Below are 18,240 nucleotides of genomic sequence, written 5' to 3'. Positions count from 1 at the left end.
CCGGCGATTCTAGGGCACGACTGGAGACATTGGCGAATAATGCACTACAGAAGCTACATGACTGGATTAAACACCATAACCTCACCATCTCTGCCACCAAAACAGATTCTATTCTTCTCAAAGGAAGTCTCAATGAAGCCAGACCGCCACAGATAAAAATTGACAACAGGACCATAAAATTATCCACCCAACTTAAGTATCTAGGAGTTATCCTTGACAGCAAACTAAATTTCCAGCCACATCTTAAATACCTAAGAAGAAAGATAGGCACTTACACCACCCTTGTCACCAGGGTCTCCAGACGAGACTGGGAACTCAACAGGCACACTCTGTCCTTATTCTATAAAGTGGTATTTATAACGTACGCAGCAGGCATCTGGTACCCGAAAGCAATCACTGTTAGTGGTAGAAGAATCCTCCACTCTCTGCAAAGAAACATCCTGCTCGCTACTACCCGTGCCTGCTGCACTGTCAGTGCCCATGCTCTGCAAATCGTGGCAGGCACCATGCCACTGGACCTGGAGGTGGTCCGCTGTGGACTACACTTCCACCTCTCCAAAGCAAATTCCATGACCATCCTCGACTTCACAACAGATCCCGTGAACGACAGAACAGCAGAAAAGAAGCGTCTCCTTCCGCATCTGCAGCAGGCGTGGCAAGCGAGATGGACTACATACAACAAAAGCGAAATCACTAGGAAGTTCTTCCCTTATATTAACAGGGTGTTCCTCAGGCTTCCCCCCCCCTGGTTTTCACATGGTCTTTATGCTACATACCTGTTAACTGGCCATGGATCATTAAAAGGCAAACTGACGGGCCTGGGAATCATCGATGATCCCACTTGCACCTGTGGTGGGACTGAAAGTTGGTCCCACCTTATGTACGACTGCCCCCTGTATGAGGATCTCCGCTGCACCTTCATCACTTCCTTGACCTACATACCCAAAGACCAAGAAATACACCTGCTTGATAGTAGGGAGGAATATACAGCTTTTACACGTTTCGCACAAGAGCCTTTCAGCTGAAGGAAATCCTTATCTACAGTTCCTGTACCGGCACCACAACGGTCCCAAGGAAGACAACAGACGGTTTGAGACCATGATAGACTTTCATCCGGACTAGACAGTCATGAACTTGACCGTCACACCATCAAACGGACAACTATCCGACGATTGGAGTTTGAAAGCTACCATTGGATTGAATTAAACCCCTGGATTGGACACCACCCGATGTCAATGACAGAGGCGCCAAATAGCGATCCTAACTGTGCTCCCTTGTACAGTCACTTTCGACCCCGTTCCTTTCCCTTTCTTCGCCTTCGCCTGATTGATGAGTGTCCACTGATTGGTTGGGGATGCCTTGACTATATCCCTTTACCCTTACTTTCATTCCCCTTCTTCTTCTGTACACCCTATCTACCTCACTCTATCTAATCGCTTTTTTTTAAATTTATTTATTTATTTTTATTTTATTTTAATTTATTTATTTTATTATTATTATATTTTTTTTTTATTATTTGTATTGGTATTTTTTATTTATTTATTTATTTTTTTAACTTGGTCTCCGCTCCGGAAGCTGAGGCGACCCTGATGGAGACTAGCCAGAGAATTATGGGCAGCCTGGCTACTTCCTAGTGGTGTGTGCGGGCAACGTGGGGTTCCACCAGGGGCCCTGCGGCCAAATGCCAGGACACACAACAGAACCCAACACAAAACTACGTATTCAACACACAACACTTTTCTGGCATCTACAGTAGTACTGTATTTCTTCCCAGTGTACTTATGGCGCAGATGTGGGAAACCACAGGTGGCGCCTGACCCTAACGCTATGCACACTATGTATGCATATATATAAAAAAACTTTACTGTGCTAACGAGCCGAAAAATATGTTACCATCGCAAGGAAAGTCAAATTCACTCAATTTCGAAATTCACTCAATTTCAACTTTCTTACTTATCATTGCTACATGTGAACATAGCGTTGAGGGTCAGCATCGCCAGTGGTTTCCCACAATTTCGATATCAATTATCTGGTGTTGAAAATAAGTTCCCTATAAAGTGCAGAAAGTGTATGTTGTTTATGTAGGATATTGTAGAATTCTGTTTACTTTCTGGCCTATTAACTTAAGGGCCCGTGGAGCAGCACCTGCCCTAGTTTTTGCCCAGAACAAAGGTAGCTAGGCCAGTGCGTTCGTAACCAGTGCTCTGACTAGGCCGACCCTGGTTTCGCTTGAATCTTCCAAGAGAACCCAAAGAAAATTACAAAAAGTGCATGTGGGAATAATGCAAGAAGCGAAGGATAAAAGAAAGAGAACTGGAGGATATAGAAGAGTAGAAGAAGGCATCTACCAAGCATCAGGGAAGAAGCAGTGGACCCAACGAGTTGGGCCACTGCACCACCAGGTAAAATAGTAGTGAGGGGGGTCAGAGGATAGGGAGGGGGGTCTTCATCTCTTAGGAGGTGAAGAAGGAAAAATCACATGGCTAGGGTACTGTGTGTTGGGATCATTGCTTCTGTGGTTGGTGAGACAATGTCCCAGCGTATCCTACCCTGTCGGAGGACATGTTTAGCATAATCCTAACCTAGCAGTTACAATGTTTAGCAAGGTCAATCTTGTGTATCAAATCAATGAGTTGGCAGTCAGATCCAGTGGAAGGTCAAACCATTGCGAAGACTCTCTCAGTGTAATGTCAAATCAGGTGGAAGGTTAAAGATTTGTCTAATCCAGTAGCATATCAGTCAGTGGTGTTATCCATGGGGAGACCAAATCCTGTATAGTGTACTAGGAGGCATTGATATTCAAAAGTTCTAAGCTGTTTCGCAACGTTTTTCTCCTTCTTTTAAAGAGTTCTTGTGCTAATTGGGTGAAGACAAAATAATAATTTTGCTTTCGCCCATCACTTCCAACATAGTGGCGTAGTGTTTTGTGGAAGGCGCCACCGGTGGTTTTCCACATCTGCACCATGGTACTTTGTGAAGAATTACAGAATCTCTGTAAAAGCCAGAAAACGTATGGTGCCTGGTTTGTGACAGAGTAGTGCTATGTTGTCTCTGGCTGCTTAGCCGCAGGGCCCCTAAGGGAACCCCACGTTGCCCGCCACCACCACCACTGGGAAGTAAGCCAGGCTGCCCATTATACTCTGGCTGGCCTCCGCCAGGGTTGCCTGAGCTTCCTGACGGAGACCAAAAAAAAAAATTATATATATAAATAAATTTAAAAAAAATAAAAATAAATAAATAAAATAGATAAAGTAATAGAAAAAAAGAGAGGATTGAAGGGGGAATGAATTTGGGTGGGTTGACAGGCTAGAATAAATCCACCTTAGTTTAGGCGAAGTATAGGAAAGGGGGTGGTTTAAAAGTCACAGGGGATAGGCGCCCCTGTGTAATTGCCAATGGCATAGTGCCTGTAGATCTCGCACTGCGGTCAGTGCCAGCAATCCCGCGGCAGATCGGTGCCAGCAGTATATCCTACTCATGTCGGGTTTGCAATGACATTTAAATCCCGCACCTTGGATGGTGTCTGCAATAAATCCTACCCTATTAGGGTTAGCATGTTCATGTCTGTGTTGTTCTGGGGGGATGGAGAGTTATCCCACGCCGGTCCGGTTTAGTTCTTGGGCTCTGAGGTCTGCAATCTTAGCTCGCCTAAGTGCAAATGTTTCCTGCTCGTAGGTAGTTAATGCCTTATAGGTATCTTCCTCGAGTAGCAGAGTGAATTCTTGATTGCGAGGGTTTCTCTGTATTGTGGTGAGGAATTTAAGCGTAATGTTGTCGTAGCTGGGGCACTCATACATGAGGTGCCCCCAGGACTCCTCTTCGCCGCAGTGGCAACGTGGATCATTCTCGATTCCCATGGCGGTCAGTTTTTGTTGGAAGGATCCATGGCCGGTGATGATAAAAGTCACATGGAGGCCAGGCGAAAACCAGGCTGGAGGTTCTGGGTGAGTTGAACTTATAGATGGAAGGAATCGTTTTGTGATGGCCCCTTTTGTTGTAGTGTCCCACTCATGTTGCCATATCTCTTGTAGATGTTGGGTTATCCGTTGTCTTTCTAGCTGGTGCCGTTTGTGGTGTCAAGTTGAAAATTAAGCAGTTGGGTTGGAACTCCCTTCCTTAAATAATAAAAAAGCCCTCTTTTAACCACTTCTAAGTATAGTGGCTGACATCCAGTTAATACCTGCGGAGCAGGGGTGCTGACAGTACGGCACGCCCTGCAAATTGAAAGGAGCATGAACCTCTGGATTGAATCCAGCTTACGTTTATTTCTTGCTAGGATGGCTTTTCTGTACCAGAGGGAAGCACCATAACACACAATTGGCACGTATACCGCTTGGTATATGAGAGTAAGAGCCTTGTGCTTCAGCCCCCAGTCTGCCCTGCTGACCCGCCTTATCATAGCACTGTACCTTTGAATTTTGTTGGCTAGATACTTTATGTGGTGGTGGAAGGTAAGCCCTGAGTCTAAGAAGATACCTAGGAGCTTGACTTCAGTGTGCAGTCGTATGGGTGTAAAGTTTAATTTAATTTTATTGTAGGTAATCTTGTGATTTGTAGCCTGCCTTTAAGGAATATGGATTTTGTTTTCTCTCCTGAAATGATAAGGTTGTGTAGGGCTGCCAGGTTCTGGAGTTTTACCAGTGCTCCATTTGCCATTTTCTCCAGGGTCGCCTTGGTGTTAGCACATAACAAAACGACAAGATCATCCGCGAAGGCCCAGGGCTAAACACCTCCCAGGTCCATGCCCAGGAACTCATCGAAGACAATAGAACAGAGGAACGGGCCAAGCATAGAGCCCTGCGGACAGCCTCGATCGATATACCTAGTCACTGTCTGGAATCTTCTATTAACTTGGACTTTTCTACCAGTTAAATATGACAAACTGTTGTATAGGTTGTTGGAAACATTTGATTGCCGAAGCCTCCGAAGAACACTGGGTTACCATAGTCGATCAAAGGCACCAGCTAAGTCTACCATGATTACAAGGGAGTACTTAAAGGCTGTGTGAGTTGCTTGAGTGATTAATCTGTTGATGGCATCTTCTGTGCTGCAACCTGCTTTGATCTAAATTGCTTCTTCACTTGGAAGTTTTTGTTCTTCATATCTAGCGGTTAAGCGAAATAGGAGCAGACGTTCTTGTAACTTGGCCATTACAGAGAGCAAGGAAATCGGGCGGTAGGAGGTTGGAATTTGTGGTGGCTTGTCGGGATTTTTCAATATAAATTTCAGGGTTGCCGTTTTCCAGGATGTTGGAAAGGTGCCTTCCGTCAGGCACCTATTTAGAAGGCTTAGGAGAGTAAATGGATAGTATTCTGCAATTTTTTTAAACCACATACACTTCCAGGAGATCTGCACCATCTGTTTACCCTACTTCCATTTTGTTTATTGCCAGGTCCATCTCAATGTTAGTGAAGGAGGATTCCACAGAGGCAGGATGATAGTTGTGATTTTCATCTAATATATCTTGTTGTTGAGTCATAGCTGCAGCTTCAATGGGATAAATGGTGTATAGAATATTGTTAATGCTATCCTTCCAGGTGTAAGTAGAGGAGCCATCCATCTTTAGTGTCGTGTCGAGTACTTCTCCTCACGGCAGCTTGTTTGTTACGATCTTGAAAACGATGCCCCAGGGGTCCTTATTCCCAGAAGTGGATACCAGGGTTTGCCACGTTTGCTTTTTACTTTTAAGTATTAGCTTTGTGTATTCATTTCTGACAATGCGGTAAGCCTCCCTGGCGGCATCTCCCTCATGGGGAGGTAGTCTTGATCGAGCCTGCTGGAACATTTTTCTTGCATGGTGGGCTCTTCTTCTGAGATCCTGTAGTTGTGGATTCCACCAGAGAACTGCATACTGTTGGGGTTGGAGAGATCGAATGCAGATCTTATGGCAGTGGTAATAAACTGTACGCAATCGTCCGAAGGGGGTGCTTCAGGGAGTGGAGTGTCTTCAGGGAGTCTTCTTGTTACCTCAGTCTGAAAGCGTTGCCAGTCTGCCTTTTTTGAATTGTACCGTATCACCAACAGTGAAATCTCATTAGCAAACTCTCTCCCTTTAGAGTCCAGAGTAACCTAGAAAGTAAATAAATAATATATTGGTTTATTTGTTGCGCCAGCCGAATGTATATTAACCGAAGATGACATTTGTGGTACGGTCCAGGCCAGAAGAGTTTGCATCAGATCTCAGTGATATATGAATCTAACGAGTCTAATTTACACCAAGAATCCTATAAATAATAATAATATTACAACCATCCTGTGCACCTGGTAGCAGTACCCGTCACATGGTAGAACCTTACCCCCTCGGCCATCAGAGAGATATAATAACATAATAAAACACATGCGCTTAATGGTTAGAAGAAAGGAAGGCATCAACACTGAGCTTCTGCTTATGCTTTAGCGATAGATACGGAATGACTATCAAATGGAAAGATTCGATTGGAGTGAGGAATTGAAGATGGCTTCTGTCTAGTGCTAATGGGGATGCGGTGCCAGCCAACATTATCCCAAACAGAAGGGGCCTGCCAAGCATTTGAGAATCGTTTGTGAACTGTCCATAAAGATTTAGTGTAAAGCAACTTCTTGAGTGGAACCCAATTTCAGATTTTGTCATTGCAGTACGAGAGATGGTGTGTTCATGGCCAAGTTTTAGGTAGCTAGCTGACATTCCACTAAGAGGAGAACCTGGATGCGGGAGCTGCAACGGCTGACCATATTTCAGCAGCATTTAAGATAGAAGAAGGTGGTTTTTTATGTAATTAATAATGGTAACTGGATTGGTGGCATGAGAGTGATGCTGTCTCAATATCTTAAGGACATGAAGAATGTTGATGTGAGAAGATAGTTCTCCGAAGACGGTCTAAATACTTAGTTACAAAGGAATTAGCATTGAAATTTGTAAAATTTAAATATGCAAAGTGAATTCTGAACTTCTTTGCAGATCCAATGGCAGGAGTGGAGTGGGGTACCGATATCGAAAAGTTCTCGGTGTACCCCACTCCTTTTCCTGTGCCCTGAACTGCGACACTTATTCAGTATTGTACAACTTTTAACCTTCATAACGTATTCTTAAATTTATTAAAAAATGCTGCTAAAAGATATAAAAGGAGTGATTACGTCTCCCACTTTCGGTGAGACCCCGACGACGCTCAGTTTAGTGCATTGAGATTGTTACCAACCCACGCCTGCTTCAGAATTTACGCACATATATAAATTTTATACAGGGTGTTTCAGTTAAACGTTTCAGAACTTCTAAGAGGGGTAGGGTACATCCTGACAACTCGAAATCATATAGCAATGTGGGGTCGGAAATGCTTTCCTGAAGCGGTGTTGTACACAGAAGCACCATAAAGAAAAGAGACCGTAAGTGAGAAATCGTTTTAATAATACATGAAAAGAAGCAAAAGGTACATGGATTAAAGTAAGTGTTCGAAGTTTCTTCCACGGGCTACAATGCACGCCTCACATCTCCGACGCATGGACATCCGAACATTCTGGAATACTCCAGGCGAATTTCGAATTTCTTGAACAAGAACGCCAAGTTAGTAGGATGGATGATTACACGAACGCAGAGTTAGCCGATATGCATTTGGCGTACGGGGCTGCAAATTGTAGTGGGCCAGTCGCACAGCGTTTGTACGCGGAACGATATCCGACGAGGCATATTCCCAGTCATAATTTCTTTGCAAGACTGCACCAGAGGTTAGCTGAGAGAGGTTCATTTGAAAGAGCTGACAGGGACAGGGTAAGAACAGCACGGACTCCAGCCGTCGAACAGAATGTGCTGCAGCACGTACAGGGGAATCCAAGAACGAGTACACGAAGTCTAGCAAACGCAGTCGGGGTTTCCCATTGCAGCGTCTGGAGGATTCTCCGAGAACAAGACATGCATCCGTTTCACGTGCAGCGTGTCCAGACACAGCAACCGGAGGATTATGCACCTCGTATTGCTTTCGCACAGTGGTACCTCGGAAAATGTGCTACAAATCCCCTTTTTCCTGCTGAAGTGTTGTTTTCCGATGAGGCATCCTTCACAAGGGAAGGAATTTTCAACACGCATAACGACCAAATCTGGGCGGTCGAGAACCCGCATGCAATACGACGTCGTGCAGCACAGATTCGATTTTCGGTCAATGTATGGGCCGGTATTATGGGAGATCACCTCATCGGACCTTACCTGTTACCGTGTCGTCTAACCGGACCTATCTACTTGATCTTTCTGCAGCAAGTATTGCCACAACTTTTGAGAGATGAACAGATTTCTGCATCGACGCAACACACAATGTGGTTCCAACACGATGGAGCCCCTGCCCATTATAGCGGAGATGTTCGTAACTACCTGGATGTCACATTTGGTCAACAGTGGATCGGACGTGGTGGTCCCGTGCGTTGGCCTGCTCGGTCACCCGACCTATCATGTCTTGATTTTTATTTCTGGGGTCATATGAAATCGCTAGTTTATGACACCCCTGTTGACAATGCTGAGGAGCTGGTTGCAAGAATCGCAGTAGCGAAGTGCCTGGAGTATTCCAGAATGTTCGGATGTTCATGCGTCGGAGATGTGAGGCGTGCATTGTAGCCCGTGGAAGAAACTTCGAACACTTACTTTAATCCATGTACCTTTTGCTTCTTTTCATGTATTATTAAAACGATTTCTCACTTACGGTCTCTTTTCTTTTTATGGTGCTTCTGTGTACAACACCGCTTCAGGAAAGCATTTCCGACCCCACATTGCTATATGATTTCGAGTTGTCAGGATGTACCCTACCCCTCTTAGAAGTTCTGAAACGTTTAACTGAAACACCCTGTATAGTCTAGCAATACAATATTTTGGTTTAGAGAGTAGATAACGCGTGACGATCAAATGGTGTGCTAGAAAAAGATATATAAATTACAGGAATTCCACATGTCAAATAAATATTGACAGTTAGAGAGACTGTTTTCTCTAGAAATTGATTGCAGCATATGAAAAGGTGAATTTGAGCTGTGTGCACACCAAATTGATCGAAAGTTGCGTACTGTCCACTAGATTTGGTATACTTATCAACGATCCAATCAAGAGGCAGGCACTAGTTTATTTAATACCAACGTTTACCTTTTTTTAAAATACTGTTTTTCACTTTAATTACAAAAATATTTATTATCCATCTTTATAGCGGTAGGTACTTTTCTGCAATTAGGTTAGTTTAGTTGTGAATGTAAAACATAACCTTAATAAAATTTATGCTTCACTACTTACAATAAAAAATATTTATTATTATTTCAATTATAAAAATTAATATTATAAAGACTATAAAAATGATCACTAGCAAGATCTCGGCACCACCATTCTGGGACCTGTGCTCTTGGAGAGTCCCTCAGCCTTCCCTCAGAGCAACTCCAACTCAATGCCCACATCTCAGCCGTCTCCACCTATTCGATAAGTTTCTGCCATTTCAGCTACTTTCATATGCCCAGTCTTTGGATGCTGACCTTAATAAGTTTTCTTGTGATAAGGAATACAGACGCCGCATCCTTAAATTGTACTTCCCTGTCCCTGATCCTTCTCCTTGAAGCTCGCCTTAATGCTGCAATCCAGCAATATGAAATGAAGATGGCTTACCGACCAACCTTGCAGTTTTCCACCTGTATATTCTTTGTACATTGTGATGTTTATAATTGTATTATACTTTGAGTGTTGAGCTGTATTTACTTTTATTCGTTCACATATGCATTTTTTATATTTAATTTATTATTTTATTTTTTTTTATATATTGTAATATTACTGTTAACCCCTGGTCTTGTGGCCGTGAAGAGCTTATTGCAATGTATCCATTGTATTACTATTATTATTATTGCAATAAAGATTTCTATATACTTCCCCTGAAATGCCTAAAATGAAGTGCTTGTTTACAGAAGAGATGAAAAACAAATTTCCATGTTTTGTATGGCCGAGAGGAATAGGAATGGGAAGCTGAATGTAAAGTTTGCAGAACGGGGACACATGTTTTAGTAGCCAATAAAGGGGTTGGTGATTTGAAGCATCACATTGAAACTGAAAAGCACAAGAAAGCTGTTCAAGGTGAGGCCTCTTCGGGAAAGGTTACAGATTTTTTTGTCAAAGCTGTCGGTAAAATAGAATATGATCTGGCTGCTGCAGAGGGTACCTTTGCTTTTCACACAGTTAAACATCATTGTAGTTAAAAATCAATGGATTGCACAACTGTCATGTTAAAAAATGTATTTTCTGATTCTGAGATAGCAAAAAGATTTTCCTGCCCTAGAACCAAGACAGAAGCCATTGTAAACTTTGTATTTGCAAATCATTCTCTTAATGTTACTGTAAAAACTTCAAAATAAAATAAAATTGCATACTGTGGGGTCTCAACTGATGGAAGTAATCATGGTTCTGAAAAAATCTTCCCATTAATTATTCAGTATTTTGATGGAAATGAAGGAGGGTTACAAACAAAATTAATTGAATTACAGAAGATGCCTAAGGAGACTGCAGATACCATTTCTACGTATGTTAAAGAAACTCTTGAAAAAAATTGTTTGTGTGAAAAATGTATTGCATTTACTGGGGACAATTGCAATACAATTTTTGGAGGACTGTGATGAAATGAAGAAGAGAATAATGTCTTTGCAAAATTAAAGAAATTGTTGCATAACAATTTCTTTGATTGGAGTAGGCTGCCCTGCACATATTTTGAACAATTGTCTTCAGAATGCCGCAGAACTTTGGGAAGTTTATGTAGAGAACATTGTTTTTAAAATTTACCAGCATTTTCATAATTATACAGTCCGGACTGAAGAGCTTAAGGAATACTGGGAGTTTGTTGAGATTGAATATAGACAGCTCCTTTCTCACAGCAAGACGAGATGGCTTTCATTATTTACAAGCATCACAATGCTCTTAGATATGTTTCTAGCTTTACAGGCTTATTTTCTGTCCCAAGAAAAACCTCCCATTGTGATTAAAAGGTTCTTTGAAAATGGATTTATTGAGATTCATCTTTGGTTCATGCAATCACTTATGAGTGTATTCCATACACACATACAACGAATTGAAAGGGAAAGTAACTCAGCTGCAGAAGTGATAGATGTCTTAGTCTCAGTGAAAGAAATTATCTTGAAACGGATGGATCACAACTTTATGCCATTAAGAGTAAAGGAAATGCTATACAAAAAACACGATGAAGGACTTGTACTTGAATGTGAAAAATTGTCTAGTGATACAAAAAATCTGTATAGAAATTGCATGGAATATTTAGATAAGTGGCTTCACCATATGGAATCCATTTCCTGTTTTATTTGGATGAAAATGGATGCATTACCAAGCTGGAACGATGTCGAATGTTCTATTTCCTACTTGATTGACAAAGGGGTAACAATTGATGATGTTAACTGACCAATTTAACAATTTGAAGAAATTTTTTGAGGGTCAAATGAATAATAAAGACTTTAAAACATGCTTATACATGAAAAGTGGGCCAAATATTTTAGTAATTCAAAAAATATTGAATTGCATTCAGAATTATTCAGAATTATTGGAAATTGCCCAGTTTTTCTTTGCAATTCCTCCTCACAATGCAAATGTAGAGAGAGTATTCTCTCTATTGCAAAGTCAGTGGACGAAAGAAAGGAATAGGTTAAATGTCAATTCTGTAAAAGGTATTTTGTTTTTGCAGTACAATTTCAAACATATGTCATGCTTTGATTTTTACACATGTGTGAGAGGCTATCCAGAGCTATTGAAAGAAATAATTTCTCAAGACAAATATGAATGTACTAATCTTAAACATCAGTAAATGTGGTTTACATTGTCTTTATTTTATTATTTGCATAATATTTTTGTCCTCTTTTCTGCCCTCTTTTTTAATCCAAGATGAACCTTTTGTCCTCTTTTATTCTCCCCAAAACATGTAAATGTCCTCTTTTTATGAGTGCAGAAGATGGTAACCCTAGCTAACGATACAAAAATCGGTACACGATACTACACATATACAAATCCACACTCCTTTAAATCTCTCTCATTGACAGTGTTCTGTTTCACACTCACAATGTATAATATGCGGAGATGGGGGAAACCCCTGGTGATGTTTGACACTAAATACACTCTAACGATACTAATTCAGTCACTAACGATAATTCGGTATAGTAAGTAGCGGGCGTGAGAATAAAACATTGCATCGTAGTAGTAGTAGCAGTAGAGGCATATGATGCAAGAAAGAAACTTTATGTAGCATCGGCCAAAGAAAAAAAAAAATTTCTGACATCCATTTCCTCTAAACGTTTGTCCATTTACTCTTTGAATTTATTTAAGCTCTCAACTTCCACAAAAACATATGGAAGTTTGTATCAGCAATCAACTATTCACTTGCTAAAGGGAAACTTCCGCACATCTATTCTACAACTGTGATTACAGTCCTTAACAACCCTGCCAACCTTAGTATCATCTGCAAACTTGGATATTAAGCCTGATATACCTTTATCAATATCATTGATAAATATACAAAACAACAGTGTGCCCAACACCTAACTCTAGGGACTCCACTAATGGAATTAGTCCACGAAGAGCAGCGTCCGTTGATTACTGAGACTTGTTCATACTAAGAGACGGAAATGACGCCACTTCCTAAATGACGCTAGCAGTCACTAACGTAAGCGTGTATTAATATTATGCAAGAATAAAAGCTTCAAAGCCATCGAAGAAGCCTTTCGTGTCGACAAAAGAACTCCAATCTCTAGAATTTATTAGTAAGCGCATTGAAAGCAATTTTAGCGTTTTTGAACTCAATTCCTAATTCAACTTGTTACTGGACACAACGTAAGAGAGGTCTCTTTGCGATAATCAGACAATTGGGTTAATAAATACTCAAAAAATAATTGCTTTAAAGTATTAAACGTGTTCGGATTATTTTCATGCTAATCCTCTTTAACCTCGTCCAAGCCAAGGATGTTTTATTTTACATAAATAGAAACATCGTTGTACACACGCAGCTTTTTTTGATAATTCTTATACAACCTCTATACTTGTCCGAAGTCGATCGCTGTCTCCTCATTCCATCGTTATTCTATGGTACACCATCATACTACCAAATTATGTCATCGCAAGCTGCACGAGTTACACCACGTTTTCTACGTGGTCTGTTAGTTTTGTCGAGAAGTGTACAAGGCGACGCATCTACAAAGGGGAATGGGTAAGATTGCGTAATCTGGTTGTGAAAAAGACCTTCGCAGTGTTCAGGGAAGATTGTTTTATCGTACAGAGGGTGCTGTGCTCGGGAGAGCCAGTAAAGAATTCCAATGAGTAGATCTCGAACACGGGTGGTTAATACTAGGGGGTTTGCGTGTGTCTAGATTTCCTGGAAACCTCCCCCCCCAAAAACACTAAATTATTATTTAAGGAATTAATTTAAGGAGTAATAAGCAGGGAATTCGGAGCGATTTCCTAAGGGTTTAACCCACCCAGTAGGAATCCATTAATACTAATTAGCTTATGTACTGCTATTGACATGAATTGAAATGCTCAAATTTAGCTTGAATTTAACTCGAATTTTTAATCCACGTTTGTGAAATCTTATGACAAAGTTTGCCTTCCTGAAACCATTCGCGTTTAGCAAGGGGAGCAGACAGGATATCAGCTAAGAAAAATAAATAAAATAAACTGCCTCATGAAATATTACATTTAAAACTAAGATACTAGTTAAATGAATTCATTACTCAAATGCAAGTGTTGCCATGAGAAGAAGTTTCAGGTTGAGTGTACATGACTTCTTGAGACAACTTCGAAGGATCAGAACAGTTGGAATAGAAAGGGAGAATTGGAGTCACCTTAACGACACAATTTAGCATTAAATGCATAACACGATAATGAGAATGACTGAAGAGACAACAGATGAAAAGAGATCGATACAAGTTATCATATGAGATACCTGGAGGAGAGCTGACATTTATTATTTACTTTGTAGAGGTTGGCGGTGAGTAGTTCGTACTGCCTGGCATTTTAGCACGTACCAGAACAATTTGTGTTCGAACATTAGTAGAAGCATATGCTTTCACACCTTCACCAGTTTGGTTAGTACAATTGAGGAAAGGACTAGATGCTATTACTGTATTAGCGAGACTGCATGGGAAAAATGGTTTCACTTTTGGAAGATTAGAGAAGCCTCTAATTTATGGAAATAAATTCAGATTGTTCCCAAGGACCGCAAATGAATTTCATCGAATCGTATAAAGAGAGAGATAGCAGATTATAGAAGGGACTTTTTCTTTTTTTTTACTTTGGTAGGGCGTGTTGAAGTCGTACGTGGTTGTTATTATTATTATCTGTTTATTTCTTTTACGAGACACCCATAGACAGCACGTGGCTAGAGTGTGTGGTTACATTATATCAGTATTTACAAGCATATTTACATGAACTTATTTACAAAATTTGGAGATGAAAAAACAGAATATGTGGTTAATGAATTAATTGTTAAGTTGGTTTAATTAATTGCGAATGGTTGTTAAATGCTAAATATTATTATATAAATTATTAAATTAGTCTTCTTATTATATTTTTACCTGCCGGTACACATTACCAAAGATTTCTGTCTTATACATTTTGTCGGTACATAGTTTCTCTGGATCTATATTTAAATTATTAAAATAATTCACAGTATTTGTTGGGAAAAATCTCCCCAGAGAGTCCAATTGAGTCAATTGGCACTTGAGACTTGGTTCTTCCGTGTTCATTCTCGGTCGTATCATCCGAGGGCGATTGATCACGTTTCCCACTTTCAGCGCATCTATTCTCTCAGTTAGTAGCTTTGCCAGAGTCAGGATGTTTCTGGTTATGATGATATACTTCCAGGGTGTGATGTCCAGATTGGCAGACAAGATCGCTCTTGAGATGGTAAACGGTTTCCCGGCGATATTGTTTAGCCATCTCAGGAGCCAGTATTCTACCCCTAAGAAGGCCTTGATGTTGTTCTCGGGGGCCGGTGACCAGATAGTCAATGCATACAACGGAATCGGTTTGTTTGTTTATTGTTTGGTTTTTAGGAGCATTAGCAACTAAGGCCATATTCCTCCGGGATATGCAGTGGTCATTCCCTGACCTTTCCTCATCCTCCGTATTTGGTGGTGACGGGCTCGAACCCCGGTCTAATCAAGAAGCGTGTACTACGCACTGCTGCCCCTTCCCACCTGGCTACGGAGGCGCCACGGAATCGGTGTAACGCATTTAAGGATGTATTTAATCATGAGATGAGGGCTTAGGAGACCGGTGAGTTCTTGTCTAGTGCTCCAGAGTGCTGCGTATGTCTTTTTCCTAATGTGTTCGAAGTGAGTTATGAAGTTTAATCCTTCATCCCACTTAAGGCCAAGGTCAACATGTGCGGGGGATTTTTGGACTCTGGTATTGTTCACAAAAATCGTAATTTCATTTTTCTTCTTTTTGTTGATGAAGGTCATCTGGGTAGTTTTCTTTTCATTAAGTTTCAGGCCAATGTAGTGTAGATATTCTTCTAGCTTCCTGATTGTCTTGTTTGCTTCCTCGGATAGATGGGGTGCAGTTTCTTGTTCTTTAGAGGTTACAAAAAATTTCAAATCGTCAGCATATGTAATAAATTGTTCACAGTTTTGAGCTAAAAATGGGGCTAGTGCTATTGCAAAGAAGGTGGCGTACAATACGCCCCATTGAGGTACTCCCCTGGAGATACAGTAAGTTGCTGTTTGTTTCCTTTGTTTCCCGTTTATTGCGATAATTTGTCTTTCTTGAAGGGTGTTAGTCAGAATACTTACAGTGCTTCCTGAAATGAGGAAATACTCCTTGAGGATTACTGTTATAGCTGGGATTGAGACGTTATCGAAGGCTGCTGCTACATCCAGGAAAACGATGTCCAACTGTTGTTTATTGTTTAAAGCTAGCTGTATTCGGAGTAGAGCCGCCATTAAATTTGTAATTTAATGGCGGCTCTGTGAATACTTACATTCTGTGCTTCCTCTTCGAGGAAGCACAGAATGTAAGTATTCTGGCCTGTCCCCAAAGCAGTGCTAATTGACGGTGTTCAGGATTGCTTTCTCAAATATTTTTTGCAGAGAGCATCCGATTGCGATGGGCCTGAAATCTTTACTGGTTTTAGGATTGTTTATTTTTGGAACTGGTTTTACGTAATATCTCTTCCATGTTTTCAGGATAACCCCCTCACTTAGTATTCGTTGGAAGAGGTGGTGGAGCGGGTCGATTATGTAAGCACTACATATTTTTATCACGAATAGAGGGAACTGGTCCGGCCCGATCGTTGCTTTACTGGGGAGCGAGTTAATAGCTTCCTTTAAGTTTTCCCTGCTGATATTAATTTCACGTAATATGTTTCTAGCTCTAGTTTGGTTAGTTCCAGTGGGATCCGTCAGTTTTTAAATCGTTTTCTGCATCTCGCGGATGTTTTCCTCACAATTTTTCTGCTTTTCATTCAAAGGCTTTCCGAATGTGACTTCTGTCCACTCTCTAAACAGCTGGTCTATCATTTCTTTTTTTGTTGTTTTTCTTGTTAGCTATTCTCTTTCCTTTTTTTTAATTTTTCCTTCATAACCTCAAAGTATGCTTGTATTTTCTGTCGAATGAACTTTGCCCTTTCGCGTTTATACATAGTCCGATCAGTCGGGTGCCCAGTTCTTTTCCACTTTCGGTAGAGCTTTTGCTTCTTTTTAAACATAACTTTAACTTCTGGAGTGAACCAAGAGTTCACTCTGTCGGAGATCTTTAATACTTTCGCTGCTCCTAGACGGGCGATATGCAAGAGTAACCGCGAAATCTCGTCTATGGCTTCTTCAGTGGACATCTTATGTAGACTTTGAAAGTTGTATTGCGCTAAGCATTGCAAGATGACCTCGCATTTAATATATTTTGTGGAAAATATCAAATTCGATTCATTACCCTGATGTGTGCACCAGTTCTGATCGGCAGTCTGTCTTCGAAGAGCAACTTCCATTGAAAGCGCAGAGTGGTCGGAGAAAAACTGTAAGGAGTTGCGTATTAACATCTTGCGCATTATAATAAATTAAATCCAGGCGCTGTAATCCTCTTGTCGCAGGTGTTGTTAATTGCTTCATTCCGAGTGCTTCTACTATGGCGTCTAGCTCTGCTTTTGCATCTGTATTCCTCGGTAACGGCATATTCAGATCTCCTAAGATGACTGTGTCAATATTTACGTCTAAATTTGAGACCAGCCAGGTAAAGAACTCATTTCTGATCTCTCTCGTATGTTCTGGTGGCATGTAGATAAAACAAAGCTGTACCTTGCTGTTCTCGCCAGAGAATGTGGCGATAACAACTTCAAAGTTATCAGAATTAGAGCTTTGTTCTTTCACAATCTGGAAGTCGGTTTTATATATCATCATTACTCCTCCGCCCCTTTTGATCTCTCTCCCTCTACCAATGCACTTGTAGCCTAAATTATTTACCAGAGCATTCAGCTGCTTATCATTTTGAAGCCACGTTTCTGTCAGACAGATAAATGAGTGTTCTGAATTTATTAGAAGACTCTACAAGGTGTGGAGTTTATTGGATGTGCTGCGAACATTTTGTAGAAAAAGGGAGACTTTTGTATCTCCTTTGAAGTTTGGCGAGGTGTTCGTTAATTGCTATTGTTTTTCTAGGGTGTTCACTGTTACTAGTAGGTTGTTTCATGTTGTGCTAATATCCAAATACGTTTGATAACGAAGTATACGTTTCGGATCTGCGAAATGCTCGTTTTCCAAACAAGTTAATTTGTAGTGATTGAATTCCTTGTATATGTCCTACCATTGGCATTACCAACTACTTAATGAAATGGTCAACTTTTAGGATTACTAATGAGAATATTTACAAATAAAATGCAAAAAATAATAATAAGAAGAAAATACTGTATATAGTTCCATTTTTGTACTCTAGAATGGCATTTTCTATGAAGGTGCCTTACACAAAATCCAGCAGTCCAGTACTATCACCCTGAAAAGTAGGTTCAGACCATTAGACTCTCTGGTTGAGATCGTGCAATTGAAAATACTGGATGTGGGTCCAGCAGAGGGCACATTCCCCCATTTATTAGGATGAAAAGAAACTGTAAATCGAGATTCGTCGCTCAAGAGAATCCTTTCACATTCTTCCATTAACCAGTTCTCCATTGAATCCGTTGCTGTGCATTACTCTCGTGATGGAACGTTTCCATTTGAGAGTTTCGTTCGAGGAAACTTTCTTGAAGCAACACTCTGCGTAAAGTATGTGGAGTGATAACT

Source organism: Mastigoproctus giganteus, chromosome 6, assembly GCF_048544385.1.
Source record: "Mastigoproctus giganteus isolate SK-2022 chromosome 6, ASM4854438v1, whole genome shotgun sequence".
Taxonomy (NCBI): Eukaryota; Metazoa; Arthropoda; class Arachnida; order Uropygi; family Thelyphonidae; genus Mastigoproctus; species Mastigoproctus giganteus.
Note: the sequence above shows the minus strand (reverse complement) of the source record.